The following is a 25,796-nucleotide window of genomic DNA, read 5'->3' as shown; positions in this document are numbered from 1 at the left end:
CGCCGCTCCGGTCCCAGGCAGCGCTGCCGTGGGTGCTGCAGGGGGAGCCGGGCAGGAGCAGCCTCTGCAGACCCCTCCTCACCGGTGTCATTAATGACTCTGCATTTCCACGAAGCCAGGACAGGCTGGGACAGCTGTGTCACCCCCTGCCCCAAGAAGCTGATGAGAGATGCTGCCTCCCCAGCGGCACCGCCTCAGTTTCTTTTAGAAGAGATTCCTTCAGGATCGTTTCCACCAGCTCTCACTTTCCACAGCTTTTTCTCTAATTCTGCACTGTTTTCTGTTCCAAGGTTTGTTCCATTATTATTTTTAGTGTCACACAAAGGCCTTGACCGAGATCTAGGCTGGCCTCTGACAAAGAACCTCTACGACAACACCTCTGTGAGTGGGCAGGTCTGTCTCCAGTGCAGGTGGCACGAATGATATGGGGAACCCCAGGGGAACTTCAGCACTGCCAGTGAGAGCTCAGGAGCAGGTATGGACTGAATTATCCACTCCCTTCCCTTGGGAATGGTCCCTGCAAGCAGAGGAGGGACTAAAGGCAGTGTGAGAGCGGAAACCCAGCAGGGAAACGAGCACAGTTCCACCCTGATGAATGGCTGAGACAGGGAGACGTGCCTGGTCATTAGTTGTGTTGTCTCCACAGTGGGTGTCCAGACAATGTAAGACATTGCTTGAACATTTCTCTTGTGCCATTCCCCTGGCAGGGTAGGATGCTGGGGAAGTGACAGCTCTCTGGTGCTTGGTGCCCTGTTCATTCTCAAACCATCGTTGGGAACACTCCTCTCACCTCCTGTCTGTCGGATTTCTCTGCCATCCATCCTGTACATTCAGACAGGGCCCTTTCAGGCACACCAAGACTGACTTGTCAAAAAGAAATCAGGGTAGTTCAAGGATGGTTGAAATCCACACATCCTGGTTTTTCCTCTCTCCCTTCCCTTTTTCTTCCACAAGCCCAAGTACCTGTGTTTCCTTGCCCTGGATGGAGCAGCGACAGTAGCTTGGGACAGAGCAATCACATGCATCAGTGTTTACTAGTGCATGCTGAGGAAGAAGAGATTCCTCCCAAAACTAGAGAAAGAAACAATTCCTGGTCCATTGGTGCTTATGGCGGCCATCAGTGCAGAGCAGACAGGGGAGGAAAGCTCGAGAGGGACAAGAACTACAGCCCTGGGATCTCATTCACTCGGGATGCAGGCACATCTCTGTGCTGGTGTAAACACACCTCTGTCAGGTGTTTTAATGACTCAGCACCTCTGGGGACCTCTGAGATTTCTTGCTTCCCTGTTCTTTACCCTTTCTGAATGATTTTTGGAGTTACAAGGTGTGGATTACTCAGCACATTCTCTTCAGCTTCCTCTGAGTCCTTTGTGTGCCACTCTCCCAAGCGCAGCAGGGCTGTTATTTCTGGACAACTGTCTCCTACCAGTGACGGTGACACAATCAGTGCTATGTCTCTGCCTGTCTCTGACATGATTTCAGTCCCCTGGCAGGTTGGCTCTCTGTCCCCTGGCAGGCTGGTTTCTGTTTGGGATATTTGTGCAGCAGTGTCCCTGACAACTTTCAGTATCAGCACGTTTCTGGCATGTGAATTTGGAGATGGGTGGCTGCTCCATGAATTTCTCTCCTCATTTATGTTTAGTTGTAATGTGTGTAGCACAGGTTGTAGTTGGGATACTGCTTTCACAGGACAGAGGATCTTTCCATTTTGCTTTGAAAAACACCCACTCATTCTGCAATTGTAAAGCCACGGTTTCTGTGAGAGAGGCTGTACACTCCTTGGGGAGGTGGTTGTCCTTGTCTCATCAGGTTTCTTGCAGAACAGGGCACATCATCTCACCCCAACTTTCACAGGTGATGCTCAGTGAACTTGTAGTTGAGCTGAAGCCTGGTTTTCCAAAAGATGCCCAGCCTGGAAGTTTTGGATGAGTCTATTTTCAACCACAGAAAATCTGATAGAGCATCCCTCTATGCAGAAAATGAACTAAGCTTTGAGCTTGCTCTTGGAACCATGGAAATCTACTGGCAACAGGCATGCAAACCTCTGGCTGATTCATCTGTCTCTCTGCTCTTGCTTTGGGTGCCCCTAGTGAGGAAACTGGATGGGAATTTGATTGGTGTCATCACAAAAAGTGGCTGATGTTGAACAAAAAGCTGTGAGAGCCCAGCTGTGTTTGGCTGCAGCAGTGCATGATGCCTTCCTCTGCCCCCCTGACCCCTGGCCCTGCTCTTTTCGTGGTCCCACAAGCAGGCCAAGCTTCCAGGGCACTGGGACATCCCACAGTGACCTGGTGTGGTGCTGGCACCACTGCATGAGGGTGCCCTGCAGAACCTCCCCTCAGCTGAAGTCCTTTGGGGTGCCCCCCTGATTGTCACAAGGAGCCAACAGCTGCAGGACAAGCAGCAGCCTCATTTTAACTGCAGCTCAAGGCCCTGCCACCAGTGCTGGCTTCCACAGGTCTGTGCAGGCTGGTGGGAGCACTGTGGTGATTGGAACCTACTGGGAGTTGTTATCTTACAAACCTTTTTCTTTGCCTCGTTTGCTTGCACCTTTCAAACATAACTTGATAGTGATCAGGGAGCCTCCTTCACCCTCCTCAAACCTCACTGGGGGTGAGTGAAAGTTTTTAGTGTCCAAAGGAGGGACAAGAGGATGGGGAATGGCCCAGAGGGGCCACCCAAGGAGCAGCTGAGGGCACTTGGCCTGTCCAGCTGGAGCAGAGGAGACTGAGGTCAGACCTCCCCAGGGGCTGCAGCTCCTCCTGAGGGGCAGCTCCCATCTCTGCTCCCTGGGACCAGAGACAGGACCCAGGGAATGGCTGGAGCTGTGTCAGGGCAGGGTTAGGTTGGATATCAGGAGAAGATTCTTCCCCCAGAGTGTGGTGGAGTCCAGGGAATGGTCCCAGCCCCAAGGCTGCCAGAGCTCCAGGAGTGTTTGGATAATGCTCTCAGGCACAGGGTGGGAGTGTTGGGATGCCCTGTGTAGGGACAGGAGTTCCCTGTGATCCTTGTGGGTCCCTTCCAGCTCAGGATATTCCATGATTCGATGGTAACTGCACAGGGATGCCACTCTAACCCATAAGTCCCCCACATCTGCCAAAGGACCCCAGTGCCTCCACAGAGCTGGTGACAGGCGTGGGCTTTGGGGCACGTCTGCCAGGCTTATCAACACCTCACTGCTGATACCAGCCCCAGAGGGAGTTCCTGTGTCAGGGCACTTTTTGGGTGGCAGAACAGATGAAAAAGCCCCATGATCAAATGCAGCAGTCCCCACCCATCCCCTTGCCTCATACATGGCAGCTGGTGAGTCTGTTGTGAAATACCATCCGCTGTCCTGTTTATTCCAGATGAAAATCTCATCTCCAGGGACTCTTTCCCCAGGAAAAATTCTTCATTTGTGTAAGTAGTTCAGAAGGAGAGACTCTGAAGCTGGTCTGAAATGAAACCCTTCTCTCTCATCAAGGCTGAGGAGTCCAGCTAAAGCAGCTACAGCACCCCTGCTTTACTTTCCAGGAGAAAAAGAGATCCTTCCCATGGCAGGGAGACAGCTCTGCCAATGTTTCCTTCTCATACCTAGCACTGGCAGTAATTTCAGCTGTGGCAAGATTCATCAAAGTTAATCATCTGACCCTCATCTACATGAGATAATTTTTCAGCGAGCAGGATTTGCCAGTAGCCTCAGCTGGCATCACGCAGGCCAACATGAACAAATCACATCCTGTTCCAGGTCTGGCTTTCCAAATCCCAAGCAGGGAAAGAGAGCAGCGGGCGTCAGATCCTGAGGAAGACCTAGATTGGATTCAGCTCTTGGTGTTGGGCCATACGGCTGCCTCAGGTAGCTCTTCAGCAAAAATCTGACAGGGCCCAAAACTTCACGAACACTTCTGGCCCTGAGCGGCTGGCATCTTGCACAACCTTCTGATCTGACAAGTTTGCCAACATCCTGAATGGTGAACATCTCATGGGGTGGGCGGTTCTTGGGAGGCTTCCATGCATCTTCTGTCGTCTCTGAAAACCTGTCTGAAAAAAAACCCGGCCTCCTTCTGGCTCTGCGTTCAGCCCGGCACCAAACCTATGGAGGCAGGTTCCATTGGACGGGTCCCATCTCTGCAGGGGCTGCAGCCAACGCTCTGGTTTGATGTGAGCAGCATGTACGGGTGCCACTGAATGACATGTTTCCATGATAAAGAGTGTGGTGATGAAATCCCCCTGCGTGCCAAGGATGGAAACAAAAAAGTCAGTGGGCAGCTGCAACACATCACAAGAGCTGGAAAACAAAATCCTTCCTGATTCCCAGAGTGGTTCTTGAGGTACTTGGAAACCTCAGATTCCTGCGCCCTGCAAGGGACCTGCGCCTCCCCTGAACACATAAAGCACTGTCACTGTATTAAAGCTAAACAAATACTCCACAGAGAATAGGGAGATATTGTTTGAGTGACAAAGGCTGATAAATCATTCTCTGGACGTTTTCCTCTTTGCTTGGCTTCTCCCCATTGATCCATAGGAAATCGGTGGCACTTTGCATGTGAAAATCCATAACCCGAAAGTCCATGCATTGATGACTGTGAGCAAGCTGTGCTCTCAGGTAAAACACACCGCTTGCTTTTGGTTTTCATCAGCATTGTTTGGTGGGGAGGAGGGCGAGGAAGGCCCAGGGTGATTTCTGATGTGGGGGCAACAGAGCTGATCCGTGTGCTCATGTCAAAGCAGCCTCCGGGCCCATCCTGGAGAAATGCACACCACACGTGTGTCACCCATCCCCAGTGCCACAGCTCAATATTCTCAGGGAACTGAGGGCAGAGATAAACACACGGCATTGATGCAAATGATCCCTTCATGGACAGCTGGAACGTGGTGGGCACCTGAGGTTCAAGAGCCCAGCAAAGCCCTGGGAAGCTCGGCGTGTCTGCCCCACCTCAGGCACCACCCTGGGCTCCCCTCCCTAGAAGAGGGATGACAGTCCTTGCTGTGGCCTTGGCACGTCAGTCTGACTTCTCAGCCTGCAGGCTGCATCTTGTAGGCCTGTTGTGGTGGGCTGACCCTGGCCAGCAGCTAAGCACCCAGGGAGCTGCTCGTTTGCTTCCTCGGCACAGCAGGATGGGGAAGAGAATCAGAAGAGCAAAAGTGAGAAAACTCGTGGGTCGAGGTAAAGAAACAAAGCTGTGTGCCTGCTAAGGGAAAGAAGGAACTCGTTCACTCCTTCCCATCAGCAGGCACATGTCCAGCTGCTTCCTGCAGTTCAGGGCTTCAGTACACATGATGGATACTTGGAGAGACAAACATCATAACCACGAACAGCCCTTCATCCTCCTCCCCCTGAGCTTTCATTGCTGCCATCATATGGTCTGGAATATCCCTCTGGGGTCAGCTGTCCTGGCTCTGCACCTTCCCAATCTCATGCCTGGGGGTGGAATGGGAAACAGAGAAATCCTCAGCACAATGCAAGCCCTGCTCAGCACTAACAAGAACACCAGAGTGTTATCAACACTGTTTTAGTCACCAATCCAAAACACAGCACCATACGGGCTGCTGGGAGGAAAAGGAGCTTCGTCCCAGCCAGACCCACTACACCCACAAAGCTTCAGCCCTCAAAGCCTCCCTGTGCCTGGGGCAGCACTTTCTGTCTGCCATTGGTGAAAACTTCTCAGGGCTCTAAAATGCCACATACAGAAATAGGTCCATCAGGATCATCTTCCCCTGAAAATCTTCTTTTGATCCAAAGGCAGAGACAGCCTGAGGCTGGAGGGAAGAGCAAAGGGCCTAGAGAGTGCTCCCCTTCAGTGTAGGACAGGTACCAGGAGACCTTTGCTTCACTTAGATGTCCTGAAGAAAGGCTGAGTCATTTACCTTCCTTGTGTCTCATTTTCCCAGTGCCCAGGGCAGAACTGGCAGCACTTGTGTCCCAGGGGGTGGTGGTGTTCAGGGGTATCAGGGAGGCTGGTGGGCTGTGTAAAATCACCTGGGGCTGGCTCTGTTGTACAGATAATTTGCCACCCTTTCTCTGACCTTGTTTATCTCCGAGCTGCCTCTTCCACAAGATGTAACCTCCACCTGGATACCACCGAACTGGTTCAAGACTCACGGAAGTTTCCCTGCAGATCTGTGCCACAAGATGTGATCTGAACCTGCACAACATATGGCTCAGATCTCCGTATTTCATAAAAATGGGACTGAGCTTCGTAATCCTGAACTAAACAGAAAGAGATGCAAGCAGAGCCAGAAGGGAGCATCACTGCCACTCTCCTGCCAGTTTTCTGGGTCGGCACTGACTTACACACATCTCTGCACAAGTGTTCAGCAGTCAGCCGGTCTCACCCACCAAAACTCATTTCCAAGCAGCCAGATGGGGACTGAGTCAGGTTTCAGCTGAACCACTTCCAGGTGGTGCACCAGGTAGCCCTGTGCAGACATTGCCTGGCACTGTGCTGGGTGACACTGCCATTCAGGGCTGCTCCAAGCAGGGTCCCTTCCCGGCCTCAGGGTCCTGAGGGAGCTCTGGAGTGAGTCACCAGTGGCACTACTGACCTTGTGCTGGCAGAGATGGGCAACAAGTCCCCCTGTGTCCATCCAGTAGTCTGGAATACAGAACTGGATCATGAATTTGCCCATAAAGGCTTCTCAGTGTGGGGAACAGGCATGTGCCCAGGCAGGCAGGAGGGACTTAGCTGTCCTGTCCTCTGGCTTGCTGTGCCTCTTCTTGAGCCTCAGCCTTTCTGAGTTTGACCCATGTTTTCATATTCTTCTTTCTGTATTCCTTGGCTCTAGTTACACAGTTTGTTTTTCCCTTTCCGAGTTTCAGCGCAGTGAGTCGTTCAGGAATCAGCTGTTTTGGTTGTTTGCTGTGTTTCCATGGCTTCCTTTGTACCTGTATGCTTAAGATCATGTCTGTAAGAAAGTGTCAGCAGCCCTCCTGCCTGTCCCCCTTAACCCCTGGGATGTCCCCTCTGGGTTCTCCGAGGCCATAGAAGATGTCTCCCAAGCCCACTGCCTCTCTCTTGCCACTCTCCTGCCACTCAGAGCTGTGAACTCTCACAGCTGCTCTCACCCAAGGTGCCTCCCACTTCCAGTTTGCAAGGATCCTACATCAAATCCATGCAGCCTGAAGCTAACAGATGTTTTGCCATCCCATCAGCTCACTAAGAAATTGAGATTGCGATTTTTTTTCCATTGCTTGTACCACCCGTACCAAAGGTTCTCTGGGATAAAAGCCGACTTCACTGAACACCTGCTCAGCCCTTTGCTGCCCTGTGAGTCCTTCTGTAAAGGTCTAGTCATGCCATTTTCCTGCAGATGCTGTCTTAGGATGCAGAATTGAAAATCAGTAACCTCGACAATCATAGATATCACGAATTTGTCTGAGTACAGGACTCCTGACTCTTTTTCCAGGTCTCTCGGAGATGTTTCCCACTGAAAATGGGCTACCTGGCCATGCTTCCCCACAGTTTACTGAGGAGCTGGAGTTCCTCTTTATACCTGACCTCAGAGAGCTGGAAAGAGCAGTCATGCTCACAAAGAACCACTGTTATTTTCCCAGAGGGGAGCCTGAGTTCTGTGGCGAGACCAATCCGTGGTGATTATCCCTTGCTGGCCATATAAGAGAAAGTCAGGCACAGAGAGCTTTCATGGCTGCATGGCAGCACAAAGGAAGGACCAGGCTGTGTGCAGCTGCAGGGCTGAAAAACCTTCTTCTTTCTCTACAGCAGTGTGGGACCTGCTGGGGAGCACACCCTGCCTTTGTGACCCATGAGCAGGGCCAGCCCTTCCCGGGGTGTCCCAGCCCACCTCCTCACTGCATGGGAGGTGAGGAGTTCTAGCCCTTGCTTCCCACCCCATTCCTCCATTTCCAAGACAGAAAGGATGGGTGTAAAAAAGAGCCAGTCTGTTCTCTGTGCCCACTGGAGCAGGGCTGCTCCACGGCCTGCGCCAGGCTCTGCACGTGTGTTGAGGGTAGGATGCACTTTTTGACGATTCCGCAGAAAATGCATCCTGCTAGCTCCCTCCTCTGTAGGCAGCCCAGCTCTGCAGAGCTGTGAGTCATGCCAGGCAGCACGATTTTATTCCTGTCATTGCCACATCAGCTCGGGCTGCTGCACAGGGGAGCTGGTGGGTTCAGTAAGGAGGTGCCATTTCTACACCGTCGCTCTCCAGGCAGGAGCAGCACTTTTCTCACAGTATTTTTTTACAGTGTCTCAGCAAATAAAACTCTGAGCACAGAGGGTCAGGACATGCTGCATATCAATGAGGGGGATGTACAGCAGTCACACATTCTCTTATCTCCTGCTATCCCCCACAGAAAGCTGGACCTCAGAGCTGACATGTCTTGCTGAGGAGGTCTCCAGAAGGACACACAAGTCAGCAGGGTGCAGGAGGAGTCCCTGAACTGTCAGCAGAGGAGGCAGGACAGCAAAAGGGACTGCTGGATGGAAGGTGGATATGGAAAGCTGTGCATGACCACTGGCCTTTGATAAGAGACACAACCAGAGGAAGCTGAGAGAAGCAAGTATCCACCACCTGCTTGTCCAAATCCAACTATCCTCCAATTGAAAACAGCATGGTAAAAGAGGGAACCCACCCTGGTATTACCAAACAGCTGGGGAGTCTTGTTCTGCTGACCTAACCGTGTGGATCTCCCTTCTGAGTTTATAAAACTGAAAGGTTTTTGTCTAAATGGTAATACTAAGCTGCTGTCTAAGTGACAGTTTTTTGTCTAAGTGATCTGATCTCGTTAAGGAAGGGGGAATCTCTCCTCAGAGACCAGCTCGTTCCAGCAGCATGGAGAGCTCCATCTCTGTAAACAGAGCTCAGCTCCAAGCTGTGGTTTAGGTGAGGAGCTCTGGGTGTGAGGAGCCAGCTGGGATAACTCACGGCTTTGTGGAGCATGGGGCAGATCTGTCCCCCTTTGCCCCATGCCATGGCTGTCCCTGACCCAGCAGTTTGGCCACACTTAGCTCCAGAGGGAAGGGGGAAAGAGCTGAGCAAGTCCAGTATCTTAAGGCTTCCTAAAGGGTTTCACCCGTGCCCTTTGTTTCCATGTCAGGTCTGGTGTGAGCTGAGGACCAGCCCGTTTTTTGGGCCCAGGGTGAGAGATTCTCACAAACTTTCAGGCTGACTGAGAAGATGCCTAAATCAGAGTAAATCAGTTGCCCTGTGATCTACATACATAATTTATACATTTTGCACAAACATGTTCTCTAAAGGGGCTGAAATCCAAGAGAGGACCAAGGCAAAGAGACAGTAAAGGAAAAGGATGCACCCAAGCTTTGTTACTGAACAAAAGAGAAACCAGTGGCTTCTCCATCCACATCCATCACAGACACAAGGAAATGTTGATGGGGAGTGACCTCTGAAGATTTCTAGTCCAATCTGCTCAGAGCTGGCCAGTGCTGTGCCAGATCAGCTGTGGTTTGTCCTGACTGCTTCTTGAGAGCCCCATTCCTCTGCTGACCTGTCCAGGGAAGGAACACCCACACAGATAAAACATTTTTAACCAGAATTTCTCAAGCACAACTTGTGGCCATGGTTCTTTTTTGACTTGTCAGCTTCCCACCTCCTCAGGACCACATCACACAAGGATGGGAAGGAAGGTGTTGCCAAAAGTGCACTCTGAGTGTGTCCCCATCAGCATGTCCACTGAGAAGGGCTTCAATGATGTCTTTGGAAGCTCTCAGAAAAAACCCTGCACTGACAGCCTCACCCCTCAGGCAGCTGGGAATTATGTCCTGACTGCAGACATTAGAAATGCTCCAATAGTGAGTGGGAGAAGCTCCAGCAGGCAGTGTAAGCAGGTTGTTCCTGGCCGTAGGGCAGTGCCACTTGAGCCCTGCCCAGTTTGCCTCTGCCTGGGAAGAAATTCAAAACAAGTGCAGCTGCTAAGCAAGATCTCCAAGTTACCTGCAGCTGGGAAGGTTTTGATGCTGCTGGGACTGAAGTCAGGAGGTTTTGCATTGGTGGATAGAGCTGATTGGTTTTTTAAATTGAAATATTTAGATCCCCCTCTTCCTGGGGCTGGAGAGGGCAGAAGCCCTTCCCTCAGAGCACGGAGGAGGCCCCCACACCTGGGGCCAGGTGTGCATGTACAGACCAAAGGAGTGACTCCAGATGTGCCCTCTGCTTGTAGCACAACACTTCAACATTCCCCATCCTGCTGGGCCTCCTTGCCCATGGCAGGAGCTGGCAAGAGGCTGCTCTGTGCAGGATATTTGAAGCCATGTGCAGGTAGTTATTGTTTGGAGCTGAGGAAACACAAACATTTTCTTACCTATTGGCAGGAACAAGATCATCCCTGTCCAAAGGCACTGGGTTGAACTGGAGGTATCTGAGTAATCAGAGAATGATGGAATCACAGAAGGTTTGTGTTGGAAGGGACCTTAGAAATCATTCCATTCCACCCTGCCATGGGCAGGGACACCTTCCACTATCTCAGGTTGCTCCAAGCTCTGTCCAGCCTGGTCTTGGACATTTTCAGGGATGGGGAAGCCACAAATTCCCTGGGCAATGTATGCCAGGGGGTCCCTACCCTCACAGGGAAAAATTTCTTCCTAATATTTAATTTAAATCTACTCTCAGCTTGAAGCCATTCCTCTTTGTCCAAACAATAATACTCACTAGGAGTTCAGTAGCTTCTTCAAATCAGCTTTCCTGAGTTGAAAAATGGTTGGAATGGTTGCCTGTGAACCCACCCAAAGTCTCCCTGGAAATTACAAGCCCCCTGATTTTTGTTTGCTAACACATTGTCTATTTTTACTGAAACCTTCTCCAAAACTCCAAACTTAAAATTTGTTGTCGACCAAACCCCTTCTGTTAAAATACAGTTTCTGAAAAAAGTGAATTCTCATAATTGTGTAGAATATGGCAAATGTCAAATTGAATTAATGCCAGCTCCACTAATTTATTAAAAAGAGACAATCTTTCCATTTAAGTAAGTTCCTATCAAATATTTTGGCCAGCTCCCCTAACTGTGGCTTTAATTGTGATCCACTTATCCCACTGGAGCCAGTCAAATGAACAGAGGTGAGGACGTGGAACAGAAATTGCTTGGGAGTGAAATCGAGGGCAGATGAGGAATTCCCTACCCCCATGGCAGAAACCCACCCATTGCCAAGGAAAGCTCATTGCTCAGACTTCAAACACTACAGCTTGTGCTTAATTTGGATACCACGGTTCTCCTGCTAGGATGAAAGAGTGCCAGTCTTACTCCAGGCAGAAGAAATTGGGGGCTCAGCAGAGCTGCCAGGCCCCATCCTTGCACAGGAGCAGCGCAGGGTCCAGAGCAGGGGCGGCAGCGGCGGCCAGCTCGGAGGGGTGGTGACCAGGTTGATATGGGTGGGAGGAGGCCTTTCCTCACCCACTGGGGAGTCAGGCTGGCTTTCTTTCACCTTAAAACGCCAGGTTATCACTCTGGCCACAGTGATAACAGTGTCATTAACCTGTGGGGTCTCAGCAGTGGTGCACGGGATAATGAGAGGCGATGGCTGCAGGCAGAACCTGCAGGTTGGATATTAGGAAAATGCCTTCCCCCCAGGGGTGCCCTGGATGGGTCACAGAGGTGTGGGATTCTCAAACCTGGCCAGCAAAGCTACACCAGAGTGCCAACAGTCCTGCTCCAAGCAGCAGGATGGAGCAGAGACCTCCCATGAGCTGGACCCCTTTTCCATGTTTTATTTTATGTCCTGGTCTGGCAGACTGTGCCATTATCTGTTCCACTGAGCTCAGGTGTAGCATCCTCTGCTAAGAGCTCCTGTGGGCAGGCAGACCTTGCTAAAAACACTGAGCCACTTCTGTGCAAGGATTTTTTGGTGGGAGGTGAGCACATACAGGTGCAGGCAGCTTAAATGTTGGAAGCATTTCCAGCCTGCAGCCTCTGTCCTCATAAAACTTTGGAGAAATACCTTCCTTCCCAGGTCAGCTGATGTTGACACAGCTGGATGGGCTGTTGGTGAACCTTCCTGACCTCAGGGCAGCTCAGGGCCAAGGAGTGAAGGTGGACCCCTCTTGGACCTCACCCCAGACCCTTCTGAGGCCTCAACCCCTCTCAAAACTCAGTCCCAACCCCTCAGGGACCTCAGCCCCACCCGGGCTCCCAGACTGGCTGGTTTGATTGTGCTCTACCCTCAAACAAGGACAAATGAGGAGGAATTCAGGGAAGAGCAACGGGAATGATTATGGAGGTGGAGGTAATTGCTGAGGAGGAAAGATTTTGAAATTTAAAGATGGATAGCCAGGCTACAAGCCTACATACAGAGACATTATCATCAGTCATTAGGCAACACAACACTTCAGAGCCGGGGCAGGCTCATGATTCAAGACAGCCCAGTCTCTAAAGTGCCGTAGCCCAGAGGAGCAGTGCAAGGCCAGGCGGAATGAGCCTGCTCAGGCTCGTGAGCATGAGCATTTATTTTTATTTTTTCTCTCAATGCAACATCTCACAGCATGGAGTGAAATTCTGTTTGGCACTGGGCAGTACCACAGGGGCACCAGGGAAAGAGAACCTCTTAGCATCAGGACGTGATGATCTTGGAGGTATTTTCCAACCGTGGTGGCTCTGTGATTCCATAATTCCATGATTCTATGATTCTATGATTCTATGATTCTATGATTCTATGGTTCTATGGTTCTATGGTTCTATGGTTCTATGGTTCTATGGTTCTATGGTTCTATGGTTCTATGGTTCCATGTTTGAGGAGATTATGAAGAAGTTGGAATTTTCTTGGCATGGCACTGCTCAAACAGAGAAAGCGCCAGAGCCCCACAAATTGCTCAAGACACTGAAGTTAGACTGGACAAAGCATTGGGCAGCACCCAATGGTGAGGAATGGCCAGTGGGCAGCAGATGGACAGAGCAATCACAGGAAGGCTTTCCCAGCACAGGTTTGCAGGAGAGGGGCCAGCTTTGCCTCTGCTGTCACCCAGAGGTGGCCAAGCCCTCCTCACACCTCCACCCACAAGGGAGCCAGGCTTTGGTTGCAAAGTGCTCCCACAGAGTTTGCAAACCCCAAATGCCACGGGGTGAGACAGGGAGGGAATGAGGGGAGCAAGGGGAGCAGTTAATGTGCAGCTGGTGCACGGCCTGGGAGAGAGGAGGTGCTGAAGACCACCCAGAGCTGAGGCTGGGAAACCCACAACAAAGGATGAGTGCAAGGCCCAGCACACCAGAAGAGATGCACTGAGCTGGAACCAGCAGCCAGCAGTGACAGCAGAGCCCACGGGCTGGGGGCACGTGGCTGGCACAGAGAAAGGAGGAGGCCAGAGAGGAGTGCAGATGAGCTCTACCAAGGGAATCGGAGGCCTGCTGTTCTGAGAGCCAGGACAAATGGCAATGGCACACACGGCGCTGGCAGCAGGAGCTGCCTGCTCCTCCGTGTCCCCCCAGGAGCCAGCCAGAGGCAGCTGCTCCAGGCTCAGCACAGGATCCTCCACCTTCCCTCCTGCCTTCCCCAGGGAGAGCTGCCCTCAGTAACGCACTGCTGGAGAGAACTCAGGGCCTGCTCCTCCAAAGCGATCCTGCAGCCGAAACTCCTCTGCCTTCTGGCATCCAGGCCCTTCCCATCACGAGGGAGGGGATCATCCTTTGCTCACCCATCATGGTTTGGGGTTTGGTCACCTGGGGCAGGGCTGCACCAGCCTGTGGCTCGCAGGTTGGGTTTGCATGGTGGGACGTGTGTGGAGACCTGAGAAGGGAAGGAAAGGTCCACACTGCTGAGGCCACCTGCCCCTTGCCCTGCTGGGACATGGAACTGTGGCTTAGCACAGCCACTGCCACCATGAACCTGGTGACAATACTGCTGCTGAGAGCAGAGACGATTTTGTAGCCGAGCACACAGACCAGAGGCCCTTGCATCAGTGACATCCACAATGTGTCTGTGTAGGATGTGTGAGCACATTAGAAATTACAGTAAGTGTTTGAGGGTCACATCAAACATCTGGGACAGCAGATTTGTAACCCTGGTCAGGAACATTTGTAGTTTGAGCACCTCACCCCTACCTTCATGTGCAGGGCTCCAAAGGGCCTGAGTCATTGGTTTCCTTTCACCAAGCTAAGCACAGCGAAGCAGAAGTTGAGCATCTCTGCACTAGCAAAATTTCCAGGAGCAGTAAAACTGCCTTGAACAACTCAGACCTTTAAAAGAAAGAAAAAAAAACCAAAACCATGAATCCATCCAAACCCTCCCTTTTGACTCCTGGTATCTCCTCCATTTGTTTGTGGCCTCCCTTGTGAAAGATGATAAAAGAAAATTTTGCAAAGCGTAGGGTGGCGTGATTTTTGAGATCCTTCTTGCTGCTCCCAATGCACAGCCCAGTTTAGAGGAGTGTTGCTTCATCTGCCCAGCTCCTCACAGTTCACCTGTAGAGCAAGGCAGGCTCTGCAGTGCTGTAACAACCCATTGGACAGGCAGTCAGTCACACCAGTGATCTCTGTAATGGTGCTCCCACCAGAGCTGGGCACAGCAGTGCACCTGGCAGTCGCCCCAGTGTCTACCAGGGGATCAAAGGATATTAAAGGGGTAAAAATAAAATTCTCAACCTGATCTCCTCTCCAGCTGCCTCTTCCTGCTGGTGTGGACACAGTGTCCTTGAGGATGCCATGGCCATGTCAGAGAGGACTCCTCTAGCTGGGGTTAGGCTCTCTGAGCTCTCTAAAAGCCCTCCTCTCAACAGCTCACCAGCCCCCACTCCCCAGGAAGCTAAAATCACACTGGAGGGTATGCTGGAAGCAGGAATCCCTCTCCCTGCCCTTGGCCTTCTTAAGCCCCATGATAACTGATGCTGAGATCTAGTCCAGGAGCCTGGCTATACAGGGCAAACTGCTCTTCAGTGCTGCCCTGCTGCTCTCTCCTCTTCATTTGGTTGTGTCCTGTCCTTGGTGTGTGATGGATACTCCAGAGCTACCTCTTGGTTCTAGAGATTATGCACTGTGTGGCCAATCCCTCACAGTCTAGACGAGGACAGCTTTAGAAACTGCATCAGGAGATGTTTTTATTTCTTCTCCAGCTTGAAGCCCTTGGAAAGTGTCGCCCACAGGCTTAAGCTCTTCTCAGCAAGACACAAACTAACTAAAATACATCAAAGCAAGATTCTCATATACGCCCCCAAACCTTCCAAATATCCAAAGCCTTGCACTGAAACCAGCCTAACCAGCAATCTCTTGATGCCCCAAAACAGAAGGCTTTTCTGGAACGGAAACCTTGGGTCCCTTCAAATTACTGAGCATTGTGCAGGGGTGAGTGGATAAGAGCCTCTGGACTATGCCAGTCAAAATGATCTAATTATTTCTTCTGGCCTTAAAAGTAATTTGTCAAAACCACACCGAGTCTGCACCAGGCCAGCAAAGCCTCTGCTATAGATTTGGCAGCAAGATGTCCAGATCTACAGTAGCCATTGACACCCTCATGATGGATCTGCTGAAGAAGGCTTGGGTAAAGGAGGGGTACATATACAACAAGGAATATGGTACACATATAAATATGTGCAGGCTTCGGTAAGCAATAAATCAGTTGAGAACCCCTTAGTGTTTAGAGAAAACCAAGCTACGTTCTAGTCAATCAATCTGTTCCTGAAAATATTATTAATGCCTGGCACATGGATTTATGATGAGGGCTAGATGGATGCAAAAGAAACGTTTGTTAGTGGGAATTTTTGATGACTGTGCTGAAATATCATTCATTTGTGAAAAGAAATCTAAATACAATCATCATGGTTATTTATCAAGGAACAGAGTCATCTTCATCTCTCAGTTTCCACCTTAAAATCCAGGATACCTGCAGGATTCTCCTGTCTCTCTTTTTGTCTTAAATGCACACAAGCTAAAAATGGGTCCCTGTGAACAGCATCGTGGCAGGAGCTGCACCATCATCACATCACTCCCAGCACAGCAGGAGATGTTGGGCCTGGTCTGTGTTCAGAACCTAATGGCACAAAGTCACGGTGTAGGATGTCACCTCAGTGATGTGTCCTGAGTGTCTCCGTGCAGAGATGGACACACGAGGAGAGGAAAAGTCCCTTCTGTTGACTTGGTTAAGCACAGGGGCTGTGAAGCTCTGAGGAATTACAAAAGAACATCTAGAGAAGGTCAATAGGGAGAACAGGTTGTACCAGTAAGAGCATCTCTGGCACTGCTCACAGGATTGTGGATGGGTGCTGAACCAACAGCGTCCAAAAGTGGTGTAAATCCCAACTCCTCATCCCAGCCCTGCTGACCACAGTTCCACTTTGCCATCACCTTTTCCTGCCCTCCCCAAGAAGGTGCCTGAGCTGCTGTTAGACCCTGGTGTGGTCATTCCTCCCCAGCCAGCTGGGAGGTCCATGGTGTGGAAGAGCCAAGCTTTGACACTTTGCCAGAAGTGCACAGGAGACTGTCAGATCCCACGGGACACTGGCTCCAGCCTTCCCAACACCTCCATGGACACGTCTAAATGCAGGCTTGGGTGGAACCAACATGGGATGAGTTACTGTCTGCACAGAGGAGGAGCTCATGGTGGGGGTACAACCCTTCCCCACACCGAGCAGAGCAGCTCTGGGACCCCCGCTCCAGCACCAGCCTCGGGCTGAGCTCTGCCCCTCCAGTCCCAGCCCCAGGCTTCCTGGGCCAGCTCTCTCAGCTCCCTGGCTTCCCTTTAGTGCTGTTTTTGTTTTCTTTCCACAGCTCGTTTTCTCGGTCATCCATGTCTCTGTGCATCATATATCACGCCTGTGTGTCCGGAGGAAAGAAGGATCCCCTCCAACCCAGCAGCCCTGTAACGGATGGACCTTCCCGACTCGCAGCGAGCTGACAGCTTGTGAGAACAACAGCTTGAATTACTGAAAGAACTTTTCCCACTGAGTTAATCTGCAATGGATGTAGGTGACCTTCTAAAGGCATCTATTAATCAAAAAACCAGTGCCCATTCACTGTGCTAGGCTGAGCCCTTTGGGGGAGGGGGAAACACTAATTTCCCTCTGAGATAAATCATAATTTGACAATAATCATCTGCCCTAATCACTCTGATTCTTCCCTTTAATTATTTGTACACACGGCTCTTCCTGCCTGAGAAACACAAAGGACGACATTAAATGTGGAAATGCTGAAGGCTCCAGCCACAGCCTGAAGTCCCTGTGTGGAGCAGGGCACCCAAAAGAGCTGAGCTGACAGGGTGCACCCTCCTTCCGAGATGCAGGGAGCAGCCTTCCCCACTGCTTCCAGCCACAGGGAGAACACTGGTCCCAGCCCGGGGACCAGAGCACCAAGGAGAGAGCTGCTGGAGGTGACAGCAGAGAGCAGAGGGGCCCCCGAGCTGTCCCAGCAGCCCGGGGTGACACCTCAATGCTGGAAGAGGCTGATCCCCACACAGCAGCCATTCTCCCCCCTGGGAGGGCTGTAATAACAGGAGGGCAGTGGAGAGCACAGGGTTAATGTCACATCAGAGCCCCTCGGATGCCGGGAGGAAGGGCTGTGAGCTGGGGAGCCAGCCGACCGTGGGAGGGAGGAAGGAGAGAGGAAGGAAGGGAGGGAGGGGTGGTTTGGGTGGCCTTGTGCTGTGTTGATGCCTCGCCTTGGCCTGGGGCTGGCATGGGGTCTGTGCCCGGGCTGTGACCCTCACCCAGACTGCGAGGGTGGCTCCGGCAGGCACCAGCAGCCTCCCCTGCCCAGGGAAGCTCTCAGGTGGTGCCAGAGCGAGTGCAGTGCCTGGGGGCCCAGTGTGGGCTCCACTCCCTGGCATCCCCTGCCACCTGGCCATCGAGCTGGGGTGGGGTGCTGGTACTTACACTCAGCCACCTTGGAGCCACTGCATCCCCAGGGCATGCTCCAAGCAGCACAATGCTGTGTTCTTGGCCACCGTGAAAGCAAAGGGGACATTGAGGGGGGTCAGGTGACCATTTTGTAAAAACCTGCACCTGTGAGATAAGAATATAAATGGCAGTGGTGTGAGAATTTGCCTGTGCCTGAAGCGGGGCAGGCAGTGGGGTGTGCCCATGGCAGCGAGGGTCCTCTGCATGTGACCGACTGAAAAATGCTCAGCAAAACCCTTTTTCAGTAGATTCGTGGGATGAGGCACACAGAGCATGCCGTCCCCAGGAAAATGGGACTCCTCCTTGTTCTCCTTGGGAAGAAATCCTCTAAAACTGGAAACAGCCAGGAAGTGCTGCACAGCAGCTCTTGGGAAGTGAGATTTCTCACTGCCCCCATCTCCTCTCCCACCGGCCTGTGCCCAGAGCATCTCCCACCGTGCAGACACAGGCTGGGTGTGCCGGCTCCTCGCTGCCAGCCCCACCGAGAGCCTGGAGCTCCTGTAGGGATGGGGCCCCAAGAGCAGCAGCATCACTTCAGAAACACACCAGCCACATTTCATCCTCTGCTTTGCAGTGTTTGGGCCAGGACCTTTTAGGATTTAAACATCTGCCCTCCAAAAAAAAAAAAAAACCCAAGCAAAATAGAAGACAGCCTGCACAAGCTTCTCCAGTGCTTCTGAGCTGACTTCTAGCAATTCTCGGAGCCCGGGTCACTGTGCTGTCTCACGAGCTATACCATGGACCTACAGCACCATATGCTGGCCTAGCTTAGCATCTACACGGCAGTGCCGCCTGCGCTGGTTCCGAGCAGAGCCGAGCCGAGCCGGGCATCGCCTGCCCCGGGCCCGGGGGAGCTGCGGGCGGTGCCGATGCCCCCCTCTCTGTGGGGGGACTGCCGGTGATCGGTGGGGACAGAGAAGGAGCTGAGCCAGCAGCCCTGGTGTGCCCAGTGCCCAGCAGGGCAGAGTCCTGGGGTGCCCACCCCGCGGTGTGGGCACAGGGGGTGAAGCTCCCTCCCAGCCGTGTCCTCCCGATCCGCCCCAGCCCCGTCTGACCCTCGGCGCTTTGTCCCTGGGGCAGTGCGGCACCAAAGGCAGAACTGTGGGAACGATCTGCTCCAGGCTCAGCAGCGCTGGCGGTGCCGGTGCCCTCCCTCGGGAGCCCGCAGCTGCTCCCCTGTAAGCCCAGCCGGGGCCAGCTCTGGGTCCTGCCCCACCAGGCCTGCCAGGCTTGGCACAGCTCCGCGCACGATCCTCCCTCGCGTGGGAGGGACGGAGCGACCTTGAGCAGCTCTGGAAGTAACCACATTAACATCGAGCTGGGGAGGAGCGGGCTGTTTCCCGACAGTCTAATCCACAGGACTCCCTACCATGAGAGACTGGTGGTGCTGAGAGCCAAGGATACAGAAATAAAGATTTAATACGACTGCCGAGAACTTAGCGTATCCCTGAGGAAAACAGGCACAGTGCTGCTCCATGCCTGGGGCCTTTATCCCTTGGTTCTTGTCACAGGATGCCCTTTGGGCTGTCCAGCACTGACCAGCGAGCACAAAAGCTTGGATTGCAGTGCTCAGGGTCGTAGTTTAGGGGTGGACCTGGGAGTGCTGGGTTAAAGGTTGGACCCGATGATATCAGACGTCTATTCCAGCCTTAATTCCATGATTCTGTGCTTATCTCCAGGCCAGTGAGGCATCACTGAGCACGAGCTTTCTGTGCCCACTTTGCAGTGCTGTGGTGCTTCCTAAGCCATGGGGGACAGCTCAAAACCACACGTTCCCCTGGAGCAACTCTGGTGGCAGACCCTGAGAGTTTGGGACACTGTGAGTGACACTTGGCCTGTTTGTGACTAAGTCTTGCCATGGGCAGGAGAGATGGATGGTTCCTCATGGGGGAGAGGGGTCTAAAGTGCAGCATGGCTCAACATTTTCTCAGATTATACCCTTTTCTGACCCAGAGATGGGGCAACTGAGAGACATTTAAAAAACTTTTATTCTATTTTCAGTCTCGTGTGAAGGGTGAGACAATACATGCCATCACCATCAGAAGCCAACTATTTTCTAATTACTACACATTATAAGCATTTCTTGGCCTATCAGCTTTTGCCACACAATGCTATAAATGCCTTAAAGCAAATCATCTAAAATTATCCCTCGTGTGCACCTTTCACAGTTCTATTTCTCCAAAATATCTAGTCTTACTTGCAAGGCCATCCTTTGAAACTTCCTTCAAGTTCCATTTCTCTCTCAACAATGTCTGTCCTATCCCATGGCATTTCTAAGTCATCATTTTTTATCTCAAAGTTTGCATAGATGCATACTATGTGAGCCTTCTGTCAGGCTTTGAGAATTCTCTACAAATCCATTTCCCAAATTTCCATCTCTCTCGTGAATGGAACAAACTTCTTTGATGTTCTTTTGTCCAAACCAAAAACTACTGGGAGAAGTCTGCCCTCATGTAATCATAGGATGATTTGGGTTCTAAGGGCCCTTAGATCTCATTTTGCTCCAACCCCCTGCCATGGGCAGGGATACCACCCACTAGACCAGGTTGCTCAGAACCCCATCCAGCCTGGCTTTGGACCCTAAGCCATGCATCACCCTAGGTCCCTCCTGACCCCAAAACCTCTAGAGGCAGAGCTGGAGTTAGCAATGACCCATCCAGGCATTGGATTCACCACCCGCTCCAGCTGCCCCTGCTTTACAAAGAAACCCATCCCAGCACGCTGGCTGATCCCCTCCTCCCTGTGGGATGTGCCCACCAGTGAGGTCAGATGGAATGCCCAGCAAGAAGAGACATGACCCTGCAGTCTCACAACACCCTCTGGATTGGTTTGCCCACTACACTGGGGCCCCAGTGAAGAGCCTGGGGAGTAATGGACAGAGCCTTTGCCCCCGTGGTCCAAGGATGCAAGAAACCAAACAAAATGCAAGAGGTCAGCAAACACAATGCAGCAATTAGCACAGGCAGTGGGGAGGAGAGAGGAGACAACACAATTTATGGTGCTCAGGAGAGGGAATTCTCTATGGGCGCCGATCATGCACTATAAATACCTTCAAGGTAATGACAGCAATGGAGTGAATTATTCACCATCCCTGGTAATGGGAGGGCAAGAGGCAGTGACCTGGATCTGAGGAAGGAAAGTCTGGGTGGGAGGAAGCCTGGGCAGCAGGAACAGCCTGGCGTGGGCTGTGCTCCCAGGGGCAGCCCTGCTTTCTGTGCAGAGTCCATCTCTAATATGTCCTTGGCTGAGTCCACATCAATCCCAGTGCTGGAGGGGCCAAGGCCAGGTCATGTGAGAGTTCCCAGCCTGCCTGTCCCTCCTGGCATTGAGGGAGTCATTGAAGTTTCCTGCATTTAGTGGCTCTAGCCCATACACAGACTCTGCTGAGTTCCCGGGGCTGTGGCTGGGCAGGCAAACATCTTCCTTTGCCTGGGAGAGCCATCCACGTCCACCTGGCCCCACACAGGTCAGTTTGGCATTTGTGACAGCCATCAACCTGGGCAAATTACTAGAAAGGAGAAGAATCTAAGGTTCTAGGAATTATTAAGGGATTATTGCCTCCAGTAAGATCTCACCATCACAGACTGTCTGAGGTTGGCAGGGAACTCTGAGGGTCACCTGGCCCAGCCCCCTGCTCAAGCAGAATCACCCAGAGCCAGTTGCCCAGTTCCATGTTCAAACAAGTTTGAAATAGCTCTGAGGATGGAGACTCCACAACTCCCTGTGCAACCTGTGCCAGTGCTTGGTCATTCCCAAAGGGAAAAATGTTTCCTGATGTTCAGAGGGATCTTCCCGTGTTTCCGTTTGTGCCCATCACCTCTTGTTCTGTCACCGGGCACATCTTCTCTGCACCCTCCCTTCAGGCTTTTATACACATGGATGGGGTCTCCCTTGAGCCTAAGAGATGGAGATTTTCTGTGCACAGCCAAGAAACCTCCTGCCTGCTGCTGGGGCTGTTTGTTTTCCTGTAGACCTGTGTGTCTGTGCTCAAGAGAAAGAACCACACTGAGGGTATGGGGAGGCCCAGAAAGATGCTGTGCTTCCACTGGTTCTCTTGGAGAGGCTGTGGTTCAGTCCTGCTCCAGTCCTGCTCCTTCACAGCAATCCTGGGAGCTGTAACAGCTTTCCCAATGCCTGCTCTTTGTTCTCTCTGCTGCTGGATGGCAGCTGACGACACAAGGAAAACAGAGGAGAGGTGGGAATATCTCTGCTATCCCCTCTGTCGTGATGACCTGTGGAGGCAGCAGTGCCTGCTGCATGCTCTGGCAGCCTAGAAACGCAAAATGATCAGTTGTGCAGGAGACTTGTTGCACCTGCTGGGAGACCCAGACTGATTTCTGGAGCTTTTTCTATCTTTCTGCAGATGGGTCTGTCCCTATCTGCATCTTCCCTGGGGAGCTCTTCAATGCTTTATCATAGCACCAGGCCTGGAAAATAGCTAAGGGTCCCCCAGAGCAGTTGTGGAGCTCAGGGTGGCACTGGGATACCCATCATCAGCCACCCACCAACCTTCCTCCTGTCAGGGGCAGATGCTGGAAAGCAGGAAATCAGGGAGAAGAGTGGGTCTCTTCCTGAAACCTCTCCAGGAAAAAGTAAACAGTGCTCTGATCTCACGTTCAACATGCAGAGTCACCCCACTAGCCAGGACCCTGGATGTGCTGTCTGAATTGTGTCAGTCCTGTGTGTTTCTCACCCATCACAGCCATGTGGAGAAGGTGGCATGGGCTGAAATGGCTTCTGGAGCAGAGTCTAAAGGATATTTGCTGGCTCTAAAACCCACAGAAACCGGTGTGGAATAGCGTTTTTCTTCCCACAGCTTGTTTCACAGCTCTCTCTTGAACAGAGATCCTGTTCCCTCTTAGCTGGACAGGTGGCCACAGGCAGGGTGGTCAGCCCCAGTGTTGGGGGAGAACAGAGAAAGGAAAATTCACCTTGGAAGAACATCACAGCTTTGGTAGCCCTGGGCCAGCTGCCTGGTTCGTGTCTCCCATAGAGAAGGATTGTTAAATTCAGTTTCTGGACACTGCAGTGGCACAGAGCTGTATGACAAGAGCAGGAAAACAATGATCCCTTAGACCCTGTTTGGTTCTGTATGGCACTGGCAGAGACACAGTATCTGTCCCAGGCCCTGATTCTGTATGCAGAGGACAAGGACATAGGTCTGCTCCAGCGTGGGACATGCAGCTTTATGTGCCAGAGAAAAAGAAAGAGGAAGAGCAAAGGAAATTGCCTCCTAAATGTGAAATAAGTGGAGGCTGGCTCCAGACCCTCCAGACAAAGCCATAAATCTGCCCAGCCCTGCTGCGAAAGCATGAGACACCCTGCAACAGCCACATGGCGTCAGAGTATCCTTGATCTCTGTTTTCCCTTCCATCCCTCCCTTTCATCCCCCCAGCCCCGGGGCACGCTCGGTCTCGGGGCGGCTCCGGCTGCTCCGCCCGCAGCCGGGCCGCTCCCCCGGGCCGCCGCTGCTCACGGCACTCCCGGCTGAAGGACAGGGCTGCAGCAGGGCAAGGCTGGCCTCGCTTCCCTCGGCCTGCAGCAGGGCCGGCCCGTGCAGGGAGTTCATTCCCGGTGCAGGGAATGCAGCCCCGAGGATGTTTCCCCCGGGGCTGGGCTCGGCTCATGCGGTGACAGTGCCCCGGGCTCTGAGCCGTGGGTGGCCCGTGGCCGTGGTGACCGTGCCCCCGGGCCGGCTGTGGGTCACAGAACCATCGGGACGGCTCCCGACCCTCTCTGTTTGCTGGGCTGGAATTTTCCTGGTAAGCGGAGATGAAAGGAGGAATTCTCCGGCAGTCCCAGGGAGGGCGAGCCGCGCCGACGCCTCTTCCCAAGGCACGGCTGACACCGAGACATCCCGAGAGCCACGGGCGAGCCCGGCTGCTTTAACGCAACCCTAGTTTGAAGGCACAGCCCCCCTGTCCCGCATGAACGAGCAAGGAGACGGTCCCAAAGGCACCCAAACCACATCCAGGCGGGGCCATTTCCCGTGTGGCCACGTCCTGGGCATTGTCTGGAAGCGAGGGAACCAAGCAGAGAGGGCACAGAGCCATCGCCTTGCTCTCCCCCAGCTCGGCTCTGTGGAGCACAGGCAGAATCAGCACAGAAGCCATAAGTCTGTGCCACATTTGTCTCCTTTCTGTCCCTGGGCTTGCTGCACAAGGAGCAAGGGGAAGAGAAATGTGTTCAGGCTGCAGCTAATGCCAGAGCCTAAGAAAAGGATCAATTCACTCCCAGACAATCTGCAATGCAAAGGGAGCAGCTCCCCTCTTGTTTTACTCCTCCCCACGACCAGGCACAGGCACAGCCCCTCTTTCCCACACCCCTGCCTCGGGAGGAAAGCAGCTCGCCGTCCCAGTGCAGACAGAATCCTCAGCCCATCCGCTCCCCCGCCTGGCAGCTGATTTAAACCCTGGCACCGGCACCCGGTGCCCGTTCACCCCCTGGCACCGGAGCATCAGGAGCAGTGAGGAGGGGGTGCCAGGGAGGGGGGCACCCAGCACATTGGCACTGCTGCCCGTACACAGCTCAGCTCTCCTGTCTCCAAAGGCTTCTCTCCCAAGCGTGCCTGACTAATTAGTAAACGGAGCCTAAACCTTTTGGTCTCCATCGATCTTATCTTTAAACCCTGCAGACAACAATTCCTCAATCGATACCTCATTTAATTGCTGCCACCAGGCTGACAGCTGGGCTCCTGGCTGCGCAAGCCTGGCTGTCACATGGCAGGTTGCCAGTGCCACCTTCTAATCCCAAACTGATTTATCCTCTTCCAGCTCCTCTCCTCTCCCTACCCCCCCACTTCTGACCCTATTCCTGCCCCTCCTTCCCCGTGCAGGGGTAGAAAAAGCCTGACTGACTGCATCTCCCCCAGGAGCACATCCCACCCCCGTGATGATTCCCCCCTGAGCATGGCTGTGACCAAACTCGTGTTGATGAGCATTTGAGCAGGAACAAGCAGCCCCCACACATTGCTGAGACCCATTCCCAGCCAGGCACTACCACAGGGGGACACCTGGATGTCACCTGTGGTGTGTCCCAGCCAGCCCACACAGGGGGACAGGCACACAGGCAGCTCCTGCCCTGCACATCCCAATCCAGACCCGGCCTCTGAGCATCCACGGCAGGACCCAGCATGTGCTGGGCATGATCTGTGGCTGGCTGCTGTTCCTGGCCGGCCCCTGGGTGTTTATGGATGTTCTTGGTGTCCTGAAGAGCAGCAGGTAACAGAGGCAGGCTGTGCTGTTTTGGGAGAAGCTGCCTTTGGAATCAGGCACTGATTTCCCAGCTCAGCACTCTCTGCTCGGGGCTGGGGGACGCATGGCAAGAGGATCAGGCTCCTGTGATGGGGCAGTGGCCATGGGTGCTCTGTGTTTGCTCTGGCTCAGTTTTTAATCTTGTTTGGATTGTGGTTTTTGTTTTGTTTTTTGTTTGTTTGTGGTTTTTTTTTGCTGCAGTTTAATGATAATCATAGGTGCAACACACATTTCTGTCAGTGGCAGAATTGGAAAATAATTGCTGTAAGCTGATCTTAGATCAGTTTATATTTGTCATCTGCAGCTCTTGATGGCCTCTCTTGGTGGGGATGCTGATTGCTCTGTCCTTGTAGCCTCAGGAAACATCAGTGTGTTATTCTGGAAGGAAATAGCATTTGTAAATGACATCACCAGCAATATCACCAAAATGAAACCTCAGGATTGGGATTGTGCCCCACAGCACAACCCTGAGCCTGTGGACTGTCCAGCAAGGGGGTGGGTGCCTTTTTCCACCAGTGACACTTTGTGTGCCACCTGTCCTTGCAGCTTTGAGTTGCTCCACTCTGTGGTGAGCCAGAGTCAGCCTTGTCCAAGCAAGAGGAGGTTCAGATATAGAAAATAAATCACCACCTCTACAATTTGCCTTAGGTGGAATCCTGATTTTGAGCCAAGTAAGAAGGACAAGGCCTTCACTGGGCAGGTGCTGAGGGGAACCACCAGTGTCCAGCAGGAATGTGGAAATCTTCTCCAAGGTACCATTTAAGGTGTTCACAGACCAGC

Source organism: Prinia subflava, chromosome 16, assembly GCF_021018805.1.
Source record: "Prinia subflava isolate CZ2003 ecotype Zambia chromosome 16, Cam_Psub_1.2, whole genome shotgun sequence".
Taxonomy (NCBI): Eukaryota; Metazoa; Chordata; class Aves; order Passeriformes; family Cisticolidae; genus Prinia; species Prinia subflava.
This window is presented reverse-complemented; position numbering follows the sequence as displayed.